The sequence below is a fragment of the Solanum pennellii genome, chromosome 4 (assembly GCF_001406875.1).
Source record: "Solanum pennellii chromosome 4, SPENNV200".
Lineage (NCBI taxonomy): Eukaryota > Viridiplantae > Streptophyta > Magnoliopsida > Solanales > Solanaceae > Solanum > Solanum pennellii.
Genome location: NC_028640.1, coordinates 13,592,819 through 13,612,976, shown reverse-complemented (window position 1 = coordinate 13,612,976; position 20,158 = coordinate 13,592,819).

Sequence of the window (20,158 nt, the reverse complement as noted above, 5' to 3'; positions counted from 1 at the left end):
GAGACTTACAACATTCCTTCAGTGAGATTTAGTCTTTATGTACCTATCTTAGCTTTACATCACATATCACATGATAGAACCTCACCATAGGCATCAAGTACATATAACCTTAACATAGCCATTTACATGCTGATAACAATAGTGACATCACCTCGATTCACAACTAGAGAAAATACTTGGCACAAGTTACACATAAGGTGATCATCATAATCACTCATTCATATGTTCATCAATTTACCTTCAAGGCTATGTTCAACACATATATAGTGACAATAAAGTAAACACCACCACCATGAGTTGACGATACCACACAATGCCATACAAGGCTTCATCAGCATTATATAGAAAAGTAGAGGAATGAGCCATTCTTACCATCTCATCAATCTTTGACCATCATTGACCAATACACCTTTCTCATCATATATACATTATAGAACGTATCTATATGTACCTAAATCATAAATGAAGCAATGACAAGTTGCTAAGAGATCATGATACAACTAGTGCAAAACATTACCATTTTTCTAGAGAATAGATAGACATTGATCATCAAGTAACTTCTCTAGTTTTTCTCATCAATTATCATGTGTCAATATTATGCATTTAGGTAAGTAGATAAATAGATATAAATCAAATCTTAATCATAATACATCTACCCTAGAATTAGGATCACATAATGTTCATTACAACATTCAAATTGTAGGCTAGAAGAACCTAGATGATTTCATGCCAAGACTCCTTTTCTTTGATCATCAAGAATTCATACGACAACTCATTATTATTATAAATATAAGGCCATAGTTAAGGATAACATAATCTACACGAAATCCTACTACAATTCGCCATAACTTCTAGATTTCAATGGACATGCTTCTTTAGACATCAATGGAAAATAGAATAATCATAGGCTAATAGACATTGTCCCACATAAATCACTTATTTACAGTTCATCAACAATATCCAAGTAATACAGTAGACACAAACATCCCTACACAATCGAATTCCACATTAAATCATTAAAAGGCCAATGTTAAAGTGAACCATGGAAAACTAAGGTAAGCTTGTTCAATATCTTCATATATTGATCCACATGGATTCTTAATCATTAATTAAACATCCATTCATGTAAATAACAGCAGATATAACAACTTCAACGTAATAAAATCACAATTCAAATGATAACAAGCCATGATCACAAATCCTATGCAAGGACTAAATCATTTTAGGGAGGGAACAAGGGTTCATCATGCAGTTGGATTAAAATCGCATTCAAACCAATACATTAACATAAATTCATCATGATTTAACCATTTAAAATGTTTTTAGAAAGAACCCATGGATAGATTTGTGAAGAAGAAGAACTTTGATCATATTTTCTCTTTGAAAACTTTGAGATTAACTCTCTAGATGGAAGGATGACTAGAGACGAAGGATCATCATACCGTTATCTACATGAAGACCTCTAAAACTTGTTGAATAACCATAGTAATCCATGTTCAAAGATGTTCTTGAGCTTTGACAACAATGGAGGTTTCTAGGGAGAAGATTTTGGAGGGAAAGGTTTATTTCGTGTAGATTGGATTAGGAATGGGTAGTTCACGTGTTTAATCCCTTATATACACCCAAATATAGGGATATTAATCATTAGAGTCAGGTTAGGACGTGGAGTGAATTTCTCATTCACCCCTTAAATAAAACAGTCGCAATGCAGTGTTGTAGGACACAATCGACTGGCCGTTCGTCAATCGACTGGCCGTCTGTGGATTCCGTCGATTGGACCTTGGCTTGTTTTTGGGTTGAGACTTGCCCAGTCTAAGTTCCCATCGACAAGACCTCACCAACGGTCTGTTGGTCCACCAAGTGGGCGTCGGTTGACACTGCCAAGGCAGTGTCTGGACAACCTTGGGTCCTTGTTGTAGGCCTTTTTGCGGGGCTCTTTAGAAGTCATACCCAAATGTTTCAAAAGTAAATAAAAACCTTTACAACTTTTAGACCTCCCACATTAGTTTCACCCAAAACAAATACACATAACAAGTCCAAATAGGCTAGGACCATGAAGACCCACATTGAGCGTCTTAAGGACTAACTTTTGAACGTCTTGGACGTTCTTAGACGTTTGACCTCCAGACTTTAAGAAACTCCATATAATGTATGTAAATATCACTATAACTCATCATAAGACTCCATAAGCTCATTACATACGATATATAAGGATGCATAGACACATGAGGCACATAGGTGACTAGTCATCGAACGTCTTGGTCGTCCCTTGACATTTGACTTCCAAATCACCTCAAACTTTACACACTGCCTCCAGACCATATTATAATTCATTTTATGACCTTATAAACTTAAGACTAACATGTTAGGATCTAGAAACCATAACTCATTTTTGGGGTCTTACAATATCCCCACTTGGGAACATTCGTCCTCGAATGACACTTAGGGCTCTTTAATCACAACAAGGACTTCAATGCATCATAAAGAAGTTTATAACATCATCAAATCATTTTTGCACTCAATGAACACAAGCAAGAAAAACCTTTTATTCACTAACTCTTTAATGCATCAAACACAAAAGCTCTTATCATGTTCATAGGAGGAACATCCTTCTCCTAATCATAACATGGTCATTAAACTTCAATTCATTAAGAGATAATTTAACTATTCTTTAAATCACAATTAGGCAGATTTCAACAACAATCAAGAAACAATTAGGCACTCATACTTCAATGCACATAGACTTTAGTCAACTGAATCAACAGAGATCTTTATTAATTAGAACTAGTGACATGCAGGTCATACTCAACCATATCATGCTTAGTGGTTGTACATGGAGGAATGTCCTTCTCCTCAACACACTAACATGTATCATTAGTTCACACCTAAGCAACGTACAAGGTCAATTTCCTCTTAAAATGAGAAATTCTCAACTTTTTAAACTAAGGCATGTACATGTTTCCTTCCTAGTGAAGTCTAAGTGGTAAGTCACACCAACCACATCAAGCACATCAGAATAAATAGGAAGTAATTTCACAAAATGTCAATTTCTAACATAGTACTCACCTTTACATTAAGCATCATTTGGGATAAACAATACAAATCATAGGCACACACATAAATACTAAGCTACACATGCTTTAATCTTTTAAGAGTAAGACTACAATCATGCTTCCCAAACCATACAAATCACATAATTTTCAAGAGACTAAACATATTTAATTTTAAAGAGACTCAACTTTTCATTATAAGGCTAAACATTTCATCTCACAAATGACTATTACAATGTTTCTTATCTTACCTCATGAAGTCAAATGCACAACTAGCATATCAAGAGCAAATTAACATGAGAAAACATGGATTTTATAAAAAAAAAAATTCTTTCATGCACTTTTTGATCTTCACAATATCTTTATGGTATTGTCAATCAACGCATACCAAACATATAAAGGTCATGCAATTCATATTTTATGCAAAACTCTTATCCATGGACAAACTTACTAAGAATTTATTAGTTCTAAGCTCAAGTAAAATAGAAGGACAAGGTAGAAAATATCTACAACCTTACTACCCCATCACCATCCCCCACTTAGGGTAAACCCAATTAAAAGCAACTTAACCCAATCTTAAGAAGATCTTAGCTAAACAACCTTCATTTTCATCACTTAAAAGTGATTACAACTTTAGAAGGGATTTACAGTAAGTTAACATAGGAACACTAAGGTATTCTAAACCTTATTATTTTAGGCAAATTATCCTCCAATTATCAAGTTAATTCATACCATTTAACCACATAAGGTTTGTACACAATACAATAGATACCAAGGTCATACATCATTAGGGGAAATAATATAGGAGATTTAACCTTATGGACTCTTTCTTTTCTTTCAACATTAAAGTAAGGTAACTTCTAGGTCAACCAAACCCATATCTTCACCATACAAATATATAATACTACCCTCAATTCTAGGGAAACATCAATTCCAAAACATCAAGGGACTCACTACACAATTGGGAGTTAGAAACAATTCTACAACTCATTATGTCATAAGACTCGCGTTCTTTATTCCAAATAGATAATCTCCTTTTTACATTCTTTATCATGCTCATATGCATCAATTCTATACACATTTCAACAACTTCCAATAAAAGGACAATTTAGTCGATTTCCCAAAAATCTTACAGTAAGCTGCCTAGCATTACAGTAAACATGCTTCCGATTTCCAAAAATACTACATTTAGGAAATTGATGGAAAAAGCATGACAATATGAGATACAAGACTTTACCGAGACAAGCATACTATCATCACACCTACGATAAAGTTTATACAAAGAACTCAAATCCATACTAGGCAACTTATCAAGGACCACATATATACAAAGGGAAACATTGAACAGCTTTAAGCACATATTCTTAGGGTAGCATGCTTCCATAGGTAGTCACTAAGCATTTCAAGTTCAAATCATATCATAAGGCTACCATCATGCAAAACCGTATAGTAACACATCATTCCAAAAGAAACTCATGTCAACCATAATAACTTCTAGCATGCTTTAACCCTATCATGACATTAATTTCTCAATATCACATGCTATTTCACAAAAATTTCATATATAGTCATAATTGGCATCACATCATCAAATATGCCAAAAGTCACCTTCACACATACCCATTCTAAACATAAAACCAAGATAAGCATTTAAACTTACCTTTTCTGCCTCAAGCACAGAGAATAATCTCATCCAAGCAATCACATATAAAAGACCACCTGACAAGAAAACATAAGAGAGAGATCTTATAGAGTTAAGTTTTATGGCCCGATATGTGAATGATGAAGAAGGGAAACTCTATCGTCCTATAGTAACTCGTACCATTTGATGTGTCGCGAATCACCACCAATGATACAAGACTCTAGTTAGACGTGGCAATATGAGATTTATTGGAACCTAATCCACTTTTAAAAACCTCATGCTTTGATACCACGTATGTCATATCCGGGGAGAACCCCCTACAAGTAACGTGGCATACTTGACCTCTCGTAGGTCTTATACAGTCCCATAGTTGTCATTCATCGCATTGTCATAGTAAATTTAGTGGAAAATTTAAAACTTTTGTAGTACATCATATGCTAGAAACATCACTTCATATATATATAAAATATAAGTCACAATACATATTTAGACTTTAAGTATCTTTGACATCTTAGACTCAACAACATGAGAATACAGTAGGAACATGTCCCTTAAAACATAAGACACAAGTATACAATCTTTAAACATTTTACAGTAAGACATGAGTAGGGAATCTTTTGAACATAAGGACCCCTTTCCTTGAGCTTGGGAATCACATATAAAGCTCTTCAATCATATAGTCATCCTTTATGAAACTTAGGGAATTCATGGAAACATCTCTCTACATCCTTTTGAGTTATGAGACTATCCACCCTGTGAGGACCATAGTGGACCCTTTTGCCTTCCCTCTTTGGGAAGTTTCCACCCCATCAGCCACAAGCTCACTCGGTGCTAAGCTAAGTTTCCTTTATTTAAAAGTCATTATTACATTACTTTATAAAATATAGGCTTAGGAGATTCATCCCCTCATATGCTTAGCTCATAGGTCACAGATGAAAGTTCATCAACCTAAATCATGTGAGAAGATCCTTTCACATAGACATAGAATATGTATTAGCACTATCTAGTTTAGGATACACTTGAGCACAGCTTTCAAGGCTCCTCTATTGACTAGATCATCATTCATGTGTGTGTGTATACATATATGTTAGGAAACCTTTCACATAAAACATAATGTCACACATGTTCATATATTAATGCATAAGTCTATATGTGTACCTATATGAGCAATCCTTTCATATAAACACTCCTAGACACTATGCACATTCATACTTCATCATATCATATACTTAACATCATAGCATATAACCCATATTCATAACATATTTATACAATCCTATGGATGTCCTTAGAAGACCAAGCTAGGAACTATTCCATCAAGGTGCACATGTGCAATGCATAGTCAAAGTCCTATACCCTTACCTATTCTAGTATATCTATCAAGTAATTCTAGTGAATGATACATCACATAACATCATAGAAGGATTTGCATAGCATAAGACTCATTTATTTGAGACTTACAACATTCCTACAGTGAGATTTAGTCTTTATGTACCTATCTTAGATTTACATCACATATAACATTATCGAACCTCACCATAGGAATCTAGTACACATAACCTTAACATAGTCATTTTACATGCTCATAACAATAGTAACATCACCTAGATTCACAACTAGAGAAGAAGACTAGAGCATAAGTTACACATAAGGTGAGCATCATAATCACTCATTCATATGTTCATCAATTTACCTTCAAGTCTATGGTCAATACATATATAATGAAAATAAAGTAAACACCGCCCTATAAGTGGACCATACCACACAATGTCATACAAGACTTCATCAACATTATATAGAAAAGTAGAGGATTGAGTCATTCTTATCAATTTATCAATCTTTGACCATCATTGACCAATACACCTTTCTCATAATTAATACATTATAGAGCAGTATCTATATGTACTTAAAGAAAACCATGTACAAGTCATTACGAGATCATGATACAACTAGTGCAAAACATTACCATTTTCTAGAGAATAGATAGGCATAGATCATGAAGTAACATCCCTAGTTTTGATCATTAATCATCATGTTTCAATAATATACATTTAGGGAAGTATCTAAATATATATAAATAAAATCTAAAGCATCCTTTATGTAAGCTAGAATTAGGATCACATAATGTTCATTACAACATTCAAATTGTAGGCTAGAAGAACCTAGATCAATTCATGCCAAGTCTCCTTTTCTTTGATCATCAAGAATTCATACCAACAACTCATTAATATCATCAATATAAAGCAGTAGGTAAGTACATATCTACACGAAATCCTACTACAATTTGCCATAGCTTCTAGATCACACTGAACATGCTACCTTAGACATCAATGGGAAATACAAGAATCATAGGCCAATCGACATTGACCCACATAAATCACTTATTTATAATTCATCAAGAATATCCAAGTAAGACAGTACACACAAACATCCCTATACAATCGAATTCCACATTCAATCATTAAAAGGCAAATGTTACAGTAAGTCATGGAAAACTAAAATAAGCATGTTCAAATCTTTATACATTGATCCATGTGGATTCTTAATCATCAAAACAACATAAATTCACGTAAGTAACAGAAGATATAACCACTTTAATGTAATAGAATCACAATTCAATCGAAAACAAGTCATGATCACAAAGCCCATGCAAGGACTAAATCGATTTAGGGAGGGAACATTTGCTCATCATGCAATTGGATTATAATCACGTTCAAAAAAATAAATTAACATCAATTCATCATTATTTAACCATTTAAAACGTTTTTAGAAAGAACCCACGGATAGATTGAAGAAGAAGAACTTTGATCATATTTTCTCTTAGAAAACTTTAAGATTAACTCTCTAGATGGAAATTTAAAAAGAGATGAAGGATCACCATACATTTATCTACATGAAGACCTCTAAATCATGGTGAATAAACCATAGGAATCCATGATCCAATCTGTTCTTTAGCTTCAACAACAATGGAAGTTTTTAGGGATTTATTTCGTGTAGAAGTGATTGGGAATGGGTTGTTCACATGTTTAATCCCTTATATAAACCCAAATATAGGTAAATAAATCAAATATAGACAATTTAGGACGTGGGGTGAATTTCTCATTCACCCCTTAAATAAGACAGTCGCAAGGCAGTGTTACAGGCCACCATCGACGGATCACCATCGACTGGCCATTGGTCAATCGACTGGCCGCATGTGACTTCCCTCGATTGGAACTTGGCCTATTTTTTGGTTGAGACTTTCCCAGGCTATGTGTACATCGATGAGACCTCACCAATGTTCCGTTGGTCAACCAACTTGGCGTGGTTTGGCTCGTCGATTGACACTACCAAAAGGCAATGTCTCGACGACCTTGGGTCCTTCTTGTGGGCCCTTTTTGGGGCCCTTTAGAAGTCGTACCCGCATGTTTCTAGACTAAATAAAAACCTTTACAAGTTTTAGACCTCCCACATCAGTTTCACCCAAAACAAATACACGTAACATGTCCAAACAGTCTAGGCCCCATCAAGACCCACATTGAGCGTCTTACAGACTAACTTACAAACGTCTTGGATGTTCTAGGACGTTTTACCTTTAAACGTTACGAAACTCCATATACTGTCTATAAACATAATTATAAATCAATTTAAGACTTCATATTCTCATGAAATACGATATATAAGCATGCATAGATACATGAGGCAGATAGGTGACTAGTCGTCGAACGGTGGTCGTCCCTCGACGTTTGACTTCCAAATCACCTCAAAATATACACACTGCCTCTAAACCATATTATAATTCATTTTAGGACCTTATAACCTTAACAAAAACATGTTAGTATGTAGACACCCTAACTCATTTTTGGGGTCATACAGGTCCGTCCTGATAGGGCTTCAATTGGACTGAGGCTGCTACCTTGTGGGTAAGCTCCCACAAAGTGTGCTTTCAAATGACGGGAAATCATTATGTATATGGCCGGTAGAATTATGGGCATCGATTGCCCAGTTTTGGTAGCTTGGTTTCCAAGTCTTGGGTCCTTTTCTAGGACCTCTTGTGGGTCCTAGGTGGAGTCGTACCCGGACGTTAAACCCCTAAACATAGTCATCTAAGTATTATGAACATCCCACATCAGTTTTAATTAAAACAAACACGTAAAACTCGCTAAAACACATGAGGATACACAAGCACTTTCAAGGCTTACTTTCTGAATGTCATGGGCGTTCTTGGACGTTTGACCTCCAAACGTCACCAAACATCATACACTGACTAAGTATATCATTATTAATAATTTTAACACAAAATAAATTATTAAACATTTACAAATATCTAGTTCACCTTAGTTCTCTTAAGGGTGCTACAGTGAGGTATGACGGTGTACCATCACTTAGGCTCATAATGATGGTTGTCGGTTAGATAGTTTCCCACATAAACTATATTACTTCATGTATAATTAAAGTTGAGTTTTTTATTTAATTTTTCTTTAATTAATTAAGTTTTTTCATTGTTTTACAAGCTTTTATATATTGTGTGTGTCTTATTGCTTTATATTAAGTTAAGTTATTCATGAGTTGAGTAGAGCCAATGTAAGTGTTCCTTCTTATTCTTTTTCAATCTTATGTTGTTGTTAGAATTTTAACTCGCATACTCGTACATTTAATAAACTAATGACAATTGGCCTACATTATCTTATAATGAAGACACAGGTAACTAGGATCATCATCATCCACTTCCTCGCTGATCCAGTTAAGCACTCGGAGTCAGTGGTGAGCCTCCTTGCATTCGAGCGGTCACTTTTATTCACTTTTTAGTGTTTCTTTAATAGGAGGGGTTTATGTCCTTACATCCATCATAGTATAATAGAGGCTTCACAGAAAGTCAAACAGTTAGTTATGAGTCTCTTATTTATGCATTGCAGATCTTTTGCTATAAGACTTAAGTTGCCAAGTTGGGCAGATTATATTTCTTTAAATTATTATATGATATTGTTTCATTCAATTAAGTCTTCTGCTAAGTTAAGTAATCTAGGTCAAGGGTCCACTCGAGTCTAGTAATGATCTTCAGGGGCCAATGTCGCCTAGAGTATAGGCTCGGGCGTGACAAACTTGATATCAGATCCAGGTTCAAGAGTCCTAGGGAGTGTATGAAGTCTTGTATGTAGAGTCTTGGTTATCGATGTGAAGCGTGCCACATTTATAATAAGGAGGCTGCAACATTTAGTAAATTTCTCACTTCATTCATACTCACTTCCTGCGTTAAAGTTTATCTCTAACAAAGTTTCTTCATAACTCGTGCTTACGTGTAAGCGATTGTGAGATGGTATTTGTTTGAGGAGGACTTTTTAGGGAATTTCTTTCCTCGTGATCAAAGAGAAGCTAAGAGATGATTGTTGACATGAGAAGCTAAACAACTTGTTTGTATCTGGATTTTCTCGTTTGTCAAGTAAGGAAAGTAAGGTTGTGATGTTAATATATGACGTGGGCATAGCAAGCTTGATAATCCATATGCAATAAGTTGAGAAGGAAAATTGAGGGATGGATAAGAGTTCAAGAATAAGAGGGATAAGACATAAGGAATGAGTCTGGGCAGCAAAGGAATAATGTGAACTGGTCTTCTTTATAATAGAAGCATCAAGGACCTGCTTTATCTTCTGCTAGTGCACCTACACCAAGGAACCAAATATGTTACAATAGTTAGGATTCTCAGAACTTCATAGCTAGACCTGCGTATTTGCAAGAAAATATGGCACAAGGGAGTACTAAGACTCTTGCATGTTCCAAATGTGCTAGGAGTCACTCAAGTGTGTGTCGTGATTGCTTCACTGATTTCTTCAAGTGTGGCCAGAACGGTCATTTTACAAGAGAGTGTCCTAAAATAGAAATAGTATTGGTAAAGAGGGCAATATAGCCCAGTCTTCTATAGTTGTTTCACCACATAAGATTTCCATCTAGATGAGCTACTTCAGGGGCAAACGAAGATGAAACTGTCTTTATGCTATCACTAATCTCTGAGAGAAAGAGAACTCTCCAGATGTTGTCTTTGGTATGATCAAATTCTTTACTTTCAATATTTTTGGTTTACTAGACCCAGGGGCAAGTTTTTCTTTTATTACTCCTTATATCTGAGAAAATTTGTGAACCCTTCTGTGTTTCTACACATGTTGAGGAGTTTATTCTAGCAGAAAGATTCTATTATGATTGTCATGTTTCCATCAATCACAATAACACCATAGCTGAGTTAGACATGGTAGATTTTGATATCATTCTAGGTATTGAGTGGCTTCATTCCTGTCATGCATTAATAAGTTGTAGATTTCAAGTTGTCAAGTTTCAGATTCATAATGAGCTTTTCATATAGTGGAGTAGTAGTTCAGGAGTGCCTAAGAGTCATTTTATTTCATACCTTAAGGGGAGAAAGTTAGTTCCAAAGGGTTGTATCTATCACTTGGTCTAAGTTAATGAATCAAGTGTTGAGGTACCTCCCATCCAGTCAGTTCTTATAGTAAGAGAGATTTTAGAAGTCTTTCCTAATGATCTACTGAGAGAGAAATAGACTTAGGCATAAACATCATTCAAGATACTCATCATATATCTATTATTCCATATAAAAAGGCACTTTCAAAGTTGAAAGAGTTGAAAGAACAGCTAAAAGGTCAGTTAGATAAGGGTTTTATTCGACCAAGTGTCTCACCTTGGGTTTCATTCTGCCAAGTGTCTCACCTTGAAGTGCTCTGGTATTGTTTGTGAGAAAGAAAGATGGTTCCTTAGGATATGTATAGACTCTTGAAAATTGAACAAGGTTGACATCAATAATAAATATCCTCTTCCAAGGATTGATGAGCTTTTCGACCAGCTTCAGGGTGTTTCTTGCTTCTCGAAAATTGATCTTAGATCAGGCTACCATCAGTTGAAAGTTAGGGAATGTGATATTCTCAAGATGTCATTTTGAACCAGATATGGGCATTATGAATTTTTGTTCATGTCCTTTGGGTCGACCAATGAGCCTGCAACATTCATGGATCTTATGAATAGGTCTTCAAACTTTATTTTGATATGTTTGTTATGGTCTTCATTGATGACATACTAATATATTCAAGTAATGAAGATAATCATGATTGTAATCTCAAAATAGTTCTTCAAACTTTGAAAGATATTGAGTTATATGCTAAGTTCTCAAAATGTGAGTTTTGGCTTAAGTCTTTGGCATTATTGGGCCTAGTTTTTGGTAATGGAATTAGAGTTGATACCCAAAAGATAGAAGCAGTTCACAGTTTGTCTAGACCCACGTCTCCAACCGATATTAGGAGTTTCTTGGGGTTGGTTGGCTACTGTATAAGGTTTGTTAAGGGCTTTTTTCTATTTCATCTCCTTTCACGAAGTTGACTCAGAAGAAAGTTTAAGTTTTAACGGTCTGAAGCTTGTGAGAAAAGCTTTGAAGAATTGAAAACGAGGTTGACTGCTGCCCTGGTCTGGACTTTACCGGAAGGTACTCAAGATTTTATGGTGTAGTGTGATGCATCTAGAGTTGGTTTTGGTTGTGTCCTGATTCATAATGACAAGGTTGTAACATATGCCTCAAGATAGTTGAAAGTTCATGAGAAGAACTACCCAACCCATGACTTAGAGTTGGCTGATGTAGTTTTTGCTTGAAATTATGGCATGACTATTTATATGGCGTTCATTTTGATATATTCACTGATCACAAGAGCCTACAATATGTGTTCACTTAGAAAGAACTTAATCTCGAACAAATGAGATGGTTAGAATTGCTCAAGGATTATGACATGAACATTCATTACTAACCAGGTAAGGCTAATGTGGTTGCTCATACCTTAAGCAGGTTGTTCATGGGTAGTGCCATAATGAATAAGAGAAGAAAGAACTAGCAAAAGATGTTCATTGACTTGCACGCTTCAGAGTCCGAATTATGGATTCCACATTGGGAGGAATAGTAGTGACAAATAGGGATGATTCATTGTTAGTGTCAAAAGTGAAAGAGAAACAAGACCAAGACCCCATTTTGCTTGGATTGAAGGCAAATGTTCATAATCAAAGAGTATTAGCTTTTGAATAAGGGAGAAATGGTATATTGAATTATCAGGGTAGGTTGTATGTACCAATGGTGGATGGGCTCCAAAATAAGATCATGGAGGACGCTAATAGCTCTAGATATTCCATTAATCTGGATTTCACAGAGATGTACCGCGATTTGAGAGAAGTATATTAGTGGGAAGGTATGAAGAAGGGCATTGCTGAGTTTGTTGTCAAGTGCCCGAATTGCATACAAGTGAAAGGAGAGAACCAAAGGCCAAGAGGGTTGGCTAAGAATACAAAACTTCCAGAATGGAAGTGGAGATTATTATTATGGACTTCATCACAGAGTTACCAATGTCTCGCAAGGAGAATGACTCAATTTGGGTTATTATCAATAGAATGAAAAAATATGCCCACTTTTTGCCTATAAAGACTACTCATTCAGCAAAGCATTATGCAAAGTTATACATTCAGGAGGTGGTGAGACTTCATGGATTCCCAATTTCGATTATTTCAGATACAGGTGCACAATTTATTGTACAGTTCTGGAAATCTTTCCAAAAGAAGGTTTGGGTTCAAAGGTAAACTTTAGTACTGATTTTCATACTCAAATAGATCGGCAAGAAGAGCATACTGTCCAGACCTTAGAAGATATGTTGAGGGCTTGCGTGATTAATTTTAAGGGTAATTGAGATGATCACCTACCTCTCATTGAGTTTGCGTACAACAACAGTTAATATTCGAGTATCCAAATTAGGGTTGCATATCAGTCGGTTCGATTTGGTTTTGAACATTATTAGTTTTTCTTATCGGTTATCGGTTTGTAGACTATCTAGACCATTAAAGAACCATTAAGTTATCGGTTTATCGGTTATCGGTTAATTGGTTATGGACTCTTATCGATTCGGTTATCGAGTTAACCATTAACATATCATACAATTTTTTTAAATAAAAATCACATAAAAATTTGAAGATGATCCCACACACTTTGCAAATTAAGTCTACAGAATTGCAAATTGCAATTTACAATTTGCACTGCAATATGAAGGCAGAAAGTGAAAACGAATTTAGTACACTGCAATTTCAAGTTTCACCAAAAGGAAATGCAAAATTGCAACAACAACATCCACTCATTGCAACAACAACATCAACTCATCAAGTTTTACCTTAACAATTAACACTACAACAACTGTACAATACATATATAAACTTTGCAACACAAATATGAAATCTCATAATAAAATAACATAATAAAGCAGCAATAAACTGTAACATAATAATAGACAACAGTACAAGCTACAAGCATGCAAGTTGCAACATTACACAAGTATAAAATTCAACACAATTCCAGCCTGCCACAGTCCACACCGACACACAAATTTAAAATAGCAGACGCCAGACAGCAGTAACACAACCGGAAAATTGAGTCTAAACATAGTTCTAATAGTTCATGTTCAAGTAAACAACATAATAACTAGTCATCAGTCGTCAAAAGTTGACGATTATGGTTCCTGTTTTCCAAACAACCCTTAACATGCCTTCTTAAGGAGGCAATCCCAGTATTGCGTGAATGGTAATAAACACAGCCAAAATAAATACATTTTACCCTCCATGATCCATCTTCATATTCTTCAAGTTTTTCATAGTGATTCCAAACAAGTGATCGATGCATGATGAAATTTGATTAGCAAAAAAACAGAGAAAGTATTAGATCAATAACAAATCAGACACAAAGACAAGATAACACATGTATATACCTTCCTTCCTCCAATTTTACATGTCATCAATGCAAAGTTCTTTTCCAAGTTTAGCAAAATCTAAAGAAAAATACGATACTTAATCAATAAAAGTATTAAATAAACAATTCACAATTTTAACATCAATAAGATTCTTTTCTTACCTTTTTCAAGTTTCTCAAGAAAATCTAAATCTTCCTCAATAATTATAGGTTGTGGCTAATTTCGAAGAAAATCTTGAAGGCACACTAGAGCTTGTACAAATATAGGAGTTAATGAAATCCTAAATGAATCAAGTTTGCTCCCTCCAGTACTAAAATCACAATCAGATGCCACACTTAAAACGGGAATAGCCAACACATCTCGAGCCATCTTAGAAAGAAATGGAAATCTAGGTGAGTTAACTTTCCACCAAAGCACTACATCAAAATCTGATTTTTCAATTTCAGTTTCTTCATCAAGATATTTAACTAATTCTGACTTTGAACTTGCACCTTCCTTTTCAGATTTATGTTTATGTAATTCCTCAAAAAAATTCCAAATTCTCCTACATAACTTGAAATAGAAGTATCCACACCAATTGAAGAAAATTGGCCAGTTTTATCATTTAAAATGGGTTTTGTATACTCATTAAAAAGAGCTTCCATGTACGTTCGCACACCATTTTCTATCGCAGCCCCTTTTTCTCCAAACATCTTCTTAAGTGCAAAGCCAAGAGTACTAAATTTGTGACGAGGATCCAAAACACATGGTATGAAAACCATCTTATTCATTTTTTTCAGCATCACCCCAATATTTTTCAAATTTCTCCTTCATATTTTCTGCCATTTTCGCCAAAACTTGATCTTCATTTGATATCAATTGATTCAAGTAAACACCAACTTGATAAATTTCAAGAAAGTGAATATTTGATGTAACATATTGTGAACCAGATATCTTCAAAGTAAGATTAAACAACATTTCAAGAAATTTTGTAATTCTCTTTAAGACCTCCCAATCACTACTCAAAAGTGTACCTGTAGAGTTTTTATCAACAAACTTAAGATAAAGTGCCAAGCGAATATCACGATCGGCGTACTCTACAATTGCCCCGTCATATTCAATAACCCTGCTCAACATCATGTAGGTGGAATTCCACCTTGTAGGAACATCCAAGCATAAAGACTTTTTAGCAAGATTTTCATCTTCACAATATTCTTTAAACTTTTTTCACCTAGCAGGAGATTGCCTTATGTATCTCAATGCTTGCCTAACTCGTTCAATAGACACATTTGCTTATTTTGTACCATCTTGAGCAATAAGATTCACAATATGAGTCATACGCCTAATAAGAAGGTGACTACCACCCATTAAGTTGGTTCCCCATTTAGTTAATTGCTTAGACAACTCAGTTATTGCCAAACTATTTGAACCAGCATTATCAACTGTTACAGTGAAAATTCGATGCAATCCCCACTCATGTAAGCACTTACTAATAGACTTTCCAAGATCTTCATCTCTATGACTAGTGATTGGACAAAAGTTGATAATTCTTTTATGCAAAGTCCAATTTTTATCAATCCAATGAGCAGTAATGACCATATAATTGATTCTTTGTATGGAAGTCCAAGTATCAGTGGCTTAAGACACCCTTTGTTGTGTTTCCTTAAAAACAGCCATCAACTTACATTTTCCTTCATCAAAAAGATCAAAACAGTCACAGTGGTACGGGAGGGAATGTGGAAACAAGGTTGTGCTACTTCCATAAATTGGTTAAAACCTTCTTTTTCAACAAATCTGAAAGGAAGCTCATTAATAATTACCATATGACATAAGGCCTTTCTACATTCTTCCTGGTAAAATTTCCATGGAACAACAACTACATCACCATTGTTACCCCCTATAATTGGCTGAAATATTAATCTTGATTGTTTAATATCAATATTATAAGGCATATTTGTGCATTTGTTTTTATGAGTAAGCATTGACGTTGTACCATGTTCTTTTGTGTCAGCAAAATACTCTTTCTTACAATAGTTACAAACAGCCTTTTCACTTCCATCAATATCAGTTTTACGAGTAAAATGATCCCACGCACGAGATCCTTTTTTCCTTCCTTTCTTTACTTTAGACTCAATAGTTTGACTTTGATCTATTGTATTTGAATTAGAACCCCACTTTCACCAATAACCTTATCAATTATGATATTTTCAGCCATGGTACATTTACCAAAAAATGTGAAAAGATATAAACACTAAGTAGTTTTATTAAAGAAACTACAAAGTACAAACAATAGGCTAAGACGTATCAAATTTTTATATACTTGACAATAGACAATTAGACACATCATAGTTCACACAAAGCAGCAAATTCGAATTCTAAAATTTGAGCTAAGTAATACAAATGCTAAGTAATAATGATTCATCCATATATGTCCTCTGAAAAAGGTTTATAAAGCTCACTTTTGGAATATAAGACAACAAAGAATGAAATAAAACATAGGATTATACAGTACCTATAATCAACCCCACAGAACCCCAAAAGTTTTTTTCTTCAACCACTTCAATCTTTCGTTCAAGATTTCTACTTCTAGGTTCATCAACATTCAAAGAAACAGCTAAAGATTTGTGTTTTACTTGTTAATTTGCTCACCATAATTGTAAATCTGACTAATTAATTTTGGCCAAAGACTTTTTCTTTTGAAATACTTAATAAATCAATGTGTGTATTTGAATCTTGATGGCACGTTTGATGAACTATACAACTAAATTAATGGTAAATACAACACTAAATAGTTACATGTGACTTGTGAGTTGTGTCCTCGGAGGCTCGGACCTCGCCTGACGCCTGAGTGAGAGTGACTGCCTTACGAGTTACGCCTGAGTGACTGACTGACTAGAGTAGTGGAGGACGTAGGTGGAGCAGTCGTTGCCTGAGTTTTGAAGATTTAGATCTTGGATTATTGGAGTTTGAGCGGCGAAAGCGGAACCCTAGTCCGGTAGTCCCTAATCCTGAGAAGTGAGAAGTGAAAACTTTTGGTGTAATGGTGTTAGTACCCCAATATAAAATTAGAAAATTAGGAATGAATTATAAAATTAGAAAATTTGGAATAAACAATATTAATATCAATATGGGTCTTATCGGGGTATCGGGTAGCCCGAGATTTTGGCTTCCCAACCCGACCCCCAAACGATTACCCAATACAATATTTTTCTAAACCGAGACCCAAACTGTTAGCCCAATAACTCGAACTGTTAGCCCAATAACCCAAAAATTGGTTCGAGTTAACGGTTTGACCCGATTTTCGCACAAGCCTAATCCAAATGGCTCCATACGGAGCTCTTTATGGGAGAAGATGCAGATCTCCTATTGGATGGTTTAAGAATCGTGAAGCAGCTTCGATAGGACCAGATTTAGTTCACCAATATGTGGAGAAGGTGAAGGTGATTCAAGAGAGGTTAAAAACAACAAAGTTGTCAAAAATCCTACACTGATGTTAAGAGAAGGTCATTAGAGTTCGAAGTAAATGATTGGGTATATATGAAAGTTTCATCTATGAAGGGTGTTATGAGATTTGGTAAGAAGGGAAACTTAGTCCCCCGGTATATTGGACCTTATCGCATATCAAAAAGGATTGGCAATGTAGCTTATGAGTTAGAGCTACCAAAAGAGTTAGCAGCAATTCATCTGGTGTTTCACATCTCTATGTCGACAAAGTGAATGGGTGATCCTTAATTGATTGTACCAACTGAAAATGTTGGGATTCAAGATAACTATCTTTTGAGGAGATTCCAATTCATATTAAAGATCGCCGAGTTCGCAAGTTGAGAACAAAGGAGGTTGCATCAGTCAAGGTCCTATGGAGAAACCAATTTGTTGAAGATGCTACTTGGGAAGCTGAAGAAGATATGAAGAAAAGATATCCACATATCTTTGAATCTAGAGGAGATGCAGATCAAGGTACTAATTCTCTTCTTAGTACTATATAAACTATGTCTAATCATGTTGTTACTTGCTGTTGATTGTTGAGTGTGAACTTGAGGTTACTATTCTTAGCTCAGTGAAAGAAATCGCATTCAAGGATGAATGTTCCCAAGGGGGAGATATTGTAACATCTCGCACCTTGAAATAGCTAAGAATAAGCTAAGAAACTAAAAATAATCATTTCAAGAAAGAAAAGGAAAAATCTAGAAAAAAATTAGGTCATTTTCAAACGGTCATAACTTCTAGCTTAGGATGATTTAGAGGTGCTTCTTAATATGGGTTGAAACATATTTGAATAATCTTTCCAGCGTTGCCGAGTTCGCGTGATTTTGATATTTTATGAGTGAGTTATGATTTTCGGAAGTTGGGCTATTGAATGGAGGAAAATCTCAATTCGGATTTAGGGAAAGGCAAACTAGTCTTTTCACCAGTTAATTTCCTATTTAGTTTTAGAGGTTTATTGGGGTAAAAGCAAGTCTTACATCAGTTTGGAAAAGTTATAATTTCGCTTAGGGATTGCAGATGAGAGAAAAGAAGAAAGAAAAGGAGAGAAGTCAAGAATTCCCCAAGAACCTCAAGCTTTGCGAGTGGAATTCGTCGGTGGTGATACCTATCAAGATATGTGAGATCTTTTAGTGTTGGGTCAATTCACCTACACACCAAACTTATTACAATTCCGTAATTGCTGAGTTGTTTACATGTTAATATGTGAAATTCTTGAAAGAACATTGTCCAATTTTTGTTGGTTGAGTTGTTGAATACCAAGTGTTTATTTGATTCATGTTTTTAGGTTGTTTTTCGAGTTAGATTTATTGGGTATTCAGGGTAATAATGATCCTAAGTATTTGGGGAAATCACCATGAAGTTTAGAGGGTTTAGAGATGAAAAATGGAGGAAGAAAGTTGAGAACACTCGTGTATAGGGGTTGGGGCACCGCACCGCGCCAGCCAGAGCGCCCCAACCTGGCCTCTGAAGCTCGGGGCCAAGAGCCCCATGCCTCTCAGAGCGCCAAGGACGCCAGTTCACCCCATTTTTTCCCATCTTTTCGAACTAGTTTCTAAGTTATGTACCTACATTTCCTAGTTGATTCTAAAACTCTAAGGTACAAACATCATGAAATCATCCATAAACATGAGATCATGAACCTTGAATCCATATTTCAATTCAAGAAAAGTTAAGATCAAAGTCAAAGAAGTTAAGAGTCCAATCTAAAAGTTAAGAAGCAAGTCAAAGTAGGTTCTTAAAGTTTTCAAGAGTCTTTAAAAAACGTATTAACTTTGTTTTAAGGCTCAAATTGCAAGTTAAGCAAAGAGTAAAGAGTTGAGTGGTTCATTGACACCATGGTTTTAGGTATCAATACACCGTTGAGTAAGATCGTTTTATCATGGAAGGATATATTTCGTTAGCCTCTGGTACTTGAGGAGAATAATTTTCTTAAAGGGACATTGTGCATTCAGTGGACTCATTTCTTTCTTTGAGAAAAATATTTTTCTATTGTTCTTAATCAGTTCCTGATTCTATTTCTCTGCTAGTCTTAATTTTCTAGTTTTGAAAATACTCTTTAAACTTTGTTATTTCTTATCAAGTTCTTAAAAATTTTGTTCTAAGTATCTTAGGAATACAATATGAACAATAATAACTTCAAGTCCCTAAATAAAAATATGTCTACTTAAAAAAATAGTAGACTGGTCTATCACAATAATAATAATAATAATAATAATAATAATTATATATATATATATATATATATATATATA